Here is a 6,539-nt window from a genome sequence, read left to right on the forward strand (position 1 = left end):
TGGGCCATGACGGGCACCCGGAGCTGACTCCCGAGCACCACATATCATACTATTATCGTCTTAACCTACACACATGCAAACTCCATAAAGCATACACGCACACACATATATATATACAAGCCCTCGGGGCAGTAGAAGAATAATATACAGAATATACAATGAGGGTCACATAATACACACTACCCACACATGAGTATCTACGAGCCTCTAGCTGAAGTACTGGAGTCATGAAGATAGGACAGGACCCCACCATACCCAAGTATGTACACAAAAGAATATATCGGAAATGCACCTCCTACTTATGGAAGTGCTCCTGCACGAGCTGGTCTGACTCCTAGGAAGATGGGTCGTCGCCCTGTCTACCTTTGTATCTCCTTAACGGCGTCGACTAAAAGCTTTCCTTCCAACTTACGATTCTTTGGTTATGTAGAGATGGTCTTTGGATGAGAATACTTCACTTGAGAAGAACTCCACTTCAAGACCAAAGAGACTCTCAACTTCTAGCAGCCCTTGGGAAGCATTCACACCCTTAATTCTACCAACTTTTGGTGCTTGATCCTTGATTTCCCTTCTTGGATATGTATTAATGTGATATGGGGAAAGTTCTAGAGGTTTAAAGAGTGTTGGAGAAATGAGAAGTGAAAAAGAAGGGAAAAACCATGCCTATATAAAAATTACACTCGGACCCGACCCGAAATATACGGTCCACTATACGGACCGTATAATTTATATGGTCCGTACATTGGACCGTATGTTTCCTCCAGAATACCACCCTTCACTGGAAGGGTTCTACGGCCATATATACGGGCCGTATAAAATATACGGTCCGTATATATGACCGTATAATCCCCAGTTTTTTCGATTTCGTTCTCGTCGCTTCGTTTGATCTCGAATCCTTATGGAACCTTCTTGGTACTCGTGTAACACCTCCTTTAACGAACTAATGGAAATTATAACTCATCCTCAGGACCTTACTAAACATTCATTAAATCAACACCCATGAAATCTTTCCCAAACATAACGTATACTCCCCTTCCTTTTGACGAATCTAGTTTCACCAAGTCCTATGACTCAAAAATCTTATCGTAGATACATTAAGGCTACCAATCGCCCTCTTGTAGTCGTGAAGGCCTCGTGTCCAACTTAACTAACGTTAGTCTATTCACGACGCAACGACATGAAATTGCCGAGGTGTAACAGAAAGGAAATTATTCTGAAATTTTTTCACACTATTGAAATAATTTTTTAGGATAGTGTGTTGCACAACTCAACCCATACTTATATTTACTCATAAATAAGTAACGTGATTTACTGTTCTATTTTTCCCTTGTTTCTCTAACAAAGCAAGCACCGTAAAACAAGTTATAAATCATTATAATCTTATAGTCGTTAATAGTAGAATCATAACACAAGCCACAAACATGAGGAAGTGTCTATTCCTTGTAGAATTCTCAAGCTACTCAGAGGGAATACTTTGTTATTGATTGATGAGAATAGTCGAGTACATGTGCTCCATTTATAGGAGTGAAGATACATAGAGACCTTAGCCTACTACACTTGAAATACATGAGTTCTATTTTAATACAAACAATACTACCTAAGCCTTATCATGACTCAACTAGATACAAGAGTTTGAGTACAACTACAACTCAAGTAGCCGGATAACAAACACTAATGTATATCTTTGTGTATATCCGGTATATCCTGTATATCAGGATCCTTATCTTTAACACTTCCCCTCAAGCTAGTGGGTGGAGGAACGCGCCACTCCTAGCTTGCTTGAAAATAAACACTTGCTTTGTCAAGGCCTTAGTGTGTATATCGGCTAGTTGATCCTTTGACCTTACAATCGTGTTAGCAATTGTCCTCTAGCCACCTTTTCCCTAACAAAGTGGTAGTCCATTTCAACATGTTTAGTCCTTGCATGCATCACAGGATTAACAGTCATATATAGAGCACTTAAGTTATCACAGTACAATATAGGAACTCTTTTGATGTACACGCCAATATCATGAAGAATGTAGGTGATCCATGTCATCTCACCTGCAGTGGATGCTAATGCTCGATATTCAGCTTCAGCACTCGATCTTGCTACTGTAGATTGATTCTTGGATGCCCAAGAAATGCAGTTTGCTCCAAGATAGATACTGTAACCTGTAGTTGATCTCCTAGTAGTTGGACAACCTCCTAATACGCATCCGAATAAGCATATAACCTGCCGTTAAGACCGTGAGATAATCCCGAGACCAATGCTGAGTTTCTTTGACATATCTCGAGATTCTTTTGACACCAGAAGATGCTCACTATTGGACTCTTGCATAAACTGACTAGCCAAGTATGTACATGAGTGATACCGAGCCTAGTGAGTGTTAAATGCGAAGACTCCAAGAATGCTTCTATACAAAGAGACATCAACGGGGCTCGCTACTGTTGCTTCGTAATCCGTTCGAGCCGCAGGTGTATGCTTGCTTGGCTAGTGTCATATCGATCTTATGCGAAGTTCGCCGGCATACTTGCTTTGACACCAGTGAATTCCTCCCGAGAGCGCGACTTCAATGCCTAAGAAGAAATGGAGAGGACAAGATCCTTCATTGCAAACTCTTTGCCTAGTGTGATGATGATCTACTCGAGACATGCTCGAATTACTTCCCCGTCATTATGATATCATCTACATACAACAAAAGTAAGATTGTGCCTCTTTTGCAATGTAGTATAACCAAAGAAGAGTCTGCCTTGCTGTAAATGAATCCTAGATGAAGTAAATGTAGGAATTTCGAATCGTCAAACCGAGCTCTGGTGCCGTTTGAGTCCATACAATGCTTTTTCAGAAAACGTATACGATTGGGATACCGAGATCAATGAATCCGAGGTTGGATCATATACACTTCTTCTTGTAAATGACCATGTAGAAAGGCATTTTTGACATCTAGTCAGCTTGATGCGCCAATTTGGTGATTGCAAATCGACAACACAACTCTTATGGTAGTGACTTTAATCATAGGACTAAAGGTTTCCTCAAAGTCAATTCCTTCAAGCTGAGAAAAGCCTCTAGCAACTAGTCTTGCTTTATGTCTGTCTATGGTTCCATCTGTCTTCAACTTGGTTTTGAACACCCATTTTGAGCCAACTATGTTCATCCCGCCGTTTTAGGCACCCGTATCCAAGTCTTGTTGTTATGCAAAGCATCAATCTCCTCTTGTATTGCTTGAAGGCGTGGACTCTTCAAAGCTTGCTTAATATTGTCGGTTCGCTTGTATGTCTCTATTCTCGTTGCAAAGTAAGAGAAACATGTGTTATAGGGACATTCTTAGACTTGTACCTTGTCACCATGTGATGGCCTTGTTCACCATCAGTTGTAGGATCTGCAACTGACACTGCTGGAGCTGTATTGGTTGAGTCTAGGGCATGATCTGGATCAGCACTTGTTACTTCTTGATGTTGACTAGCAGGATTGAACCACTTTGAGAAATCCACTTCCAACTGTATACCTTGAGGATTATTCACCGAAACAGTATTTTCCTGTGCTGCACTTGACTCAATGTGATCATCAGAGTGATCATCAGACTCAAAGTGATCATCAGACTTAATGTGATCATCAGAGTCATTATGATCATCTGGAACTTCTGCATTTGAAGCATGATCAAGATTAGTTGTTGTAACATCTTCAGCTGCTTGAGTAAACTGCAACATGTTATGTTGAGTGTCATCAGTAGTTGCACCATCAGTAGGCACTACTTCCCCTGAAGTGATACCATCAGTAGTTGCAAAGTCATGATCACCATGATCATCATGATCACTAGGCAGCACTTCTCCTGAATTTTGTACCTGTAACTTAGAGAAAAAATTCGGAAAAGTGGCTGAGTGTGTTGAAACATCAGGTGTTGCCTGTATTTGATCTGAGTGGACATAAGGCAGTAGAGACTCATCAAATATCACATGCCTAGAAATATATACTCTTTTTGTTGAAGGATGATAGCACTTTTATATCCCTTATGCAAGCCGTAACCTATGAATACACAAGGATAAGTTTTTGACCGAACTTCGTATGCGCCTTTAGGTATGGAAAACACCTACATCCAAACACTTTTAGATCGTTATAGTCGGGTTGAGCACCAAACAACTTAACAAAAGGTGTTTCCATTTTCAATACGATGAAGGCAATCTATTTATGAGAAACAACTGCTCGTCAAGAATGCTTCTACCCATAAGAACAAAGCAACTTGGCATGAAATAGTAAAGTTAGTCCAGTTTCAACTATATGCTTGTGTTTTCGTTCAGCAATTCCATTTTGTTCTGGTGTGTCAGGACAAGAAATATGTCCGATGATGCCACAATCTTCCAAATGTTTGATGAATTGATTTTATGAACTCACCACCTCCATCACACCGAAATTTTTTTATGACATTTGAAATTTGTCTTTCTACCATTTTTTCGGAATTTGAGAAAAATGCCAAAAAATTCTGATTTCTTTCTCAAAGGATAAATCCATGAATATCTTGTATGATCATCCACAAACACCACATAATATCTCATATGCTGAGATGATTCAACTGGAGCAGGACCCCACAGATCACAATGAATTTTTAACAAAGGTTCTTTCTTAATTTTATTTCTCAAACCAAATGGTAGTTTACAACTCTTTCCCAACTGACAACTAGAAAAAACACTAGGCACTTTATTCCAACTACTAACATCAATGCAACTATTTCTACTTAAAATTTGTAACGACTTTAAACTAGGATGTCTAATCTAGTATGCCAAATAGTGTCCGATTTCTTCAGATCTTGTGTAGCCGGTTAAAGGCACACAAGTTGTTATCCTCCAATGCATATAAGCCTTCCTTTTTAGTTCCCTTGGCCTTGAGACTCTTTGTCTTCTTGTCCTTAACAACAAAATGAGACTCATCAAATTCAAGAGTGCATGAATTATCCTTTGCAATTTTACTGACCGAAAGTAAGTTCTTATTGATCTTAGGTACTACAAGAACTTCCTTTAGTTTCAGTCCTGCTCTAATTGTGTTTCTAATATGAGTAATATCTAACTTAGAACCATTTTCAACAATAATCTTATCAGAACCATCATAACTCTTAAGTTCGAATGATTACACGAGTTATTAGTCAAATGACTAGTTGCACCTCGATCTATATACATTGCATCATCCGTATTGGTTGGGTTCGCGCATTCATAGCACTCAGTCTTGTGGCAACTCTAAATCGTGCTTGATATGAGTAATCCCACCTATAAAAACACTTTAAAGCGTGTGGTTGTTTCTACCACAAATCGGCATGACTCGGAAGCACCTTTCCCTTTGTTCTGAGTTCCACCTGAGTTGTTCTGATTATTTTGATTATTGTTTCCTTGGCCAGCGGGCCTGAAACCTCTTCTCTTTGAGTTGAAGTTGTTGTTTCCTCTGCCTCTTTGAGTGTAGTTTCCTCTTCCTCTACCTCTTTGAGCAGAGAATGCCATGTTAAAGTTACGTCGAGGCAACTTCTTCTTGTCCTCTCTCGTGTCAAATCCCCGAGTGCATTGACAAATTGATTTAGAGTAGGATAGGGTGCCTTACCTAACATGACGATTCGAAAGTCTTGTACTTGAGCCTAATCCTCTAGCAAAATTGATCACTTTGCTATGTCTTCATGTGATTGTGTAGGGCAAGTCCATCACGGATGCCTTTGAACTCTTTAATGTAATCATCGCTTGTTTGGTTCCCAACTTAACATTCGCAACCGTTGTTTAAGTTGAAACTCCTTATCTTTGGTTGCTTGGAGATAGGTTTCCTCCAAGCACTCCTACATCTCTTTAGCGTATTGCATCCTACTATAAGGTACATACTTTTCCATCGAGTTCACGAAATCCAACTCACAAGCAAAACATCTTTCTCCTCCCAATCTTCATTCTCGCCACTCTGTCTACGGTTTCTCCGGCCTTGGTTTCGAGCGGTTTTCCGATTTCCTTCACGGATGATGGATGGCTGTTGCATCTTTCTTGATGAGATATGTCAATCTCATCACTGAATAAGTTGCAACATCGTGTCCCCTCCATATCAAGTAGTTTTTTGTCTTAAGTTTGATGGAACATGAGGCAATAAGGTGGTGCGATGAAGTTAAGAGGGTATTAGTCGTAGGTGTGTTTGGAGCCATTGAGAGTGGATAGAAAGGACGGTTTCAAGGTTTTACAACTTAAGCGCCGAGAAGAGTTCTATCGCTACGATACATGTACAATTCTCAAGCTACTCGGAGAAGGAATACTTTGTTATTGATTGATGAGAATAGTCGAGTACATACGTGCTCCATTTATAGGGTGAAGATACATAGAGACCTTAGCCTACTACACTTGAAATACATGAGTTCTATTTTAATACAAACAATACTACCTAAGCCTTATCATGACTCAACTAGATACATACAAGAGTTTGAGTACAACTACAACTCAAGTAGCCGGATAACAAACACTAATGTATATCTTTGTGTATATCCGGTATATCCTGTATATCAGGATCCTTATCTTCAACATTCCTTACCTAGGAACAGGGAGGTACG

The sequence above is a fragment of the Lycium ferocissimum genome, chromosome 1, assembly GCF_029784015.1.
Source record: "Lycium ferocissimum isolate CSIRO_LF1 chromosome 1, AGI_CSIRO_Lferr_CH_V1, whole genome shotgun sequence".
Classification (NCBI taxonomy): Eukaryota; Viridiplantae; Streptophyta; class Magnoliopsida; order Solanales; family Solanaceae; genus Lycium; species Lycium ferocissimum.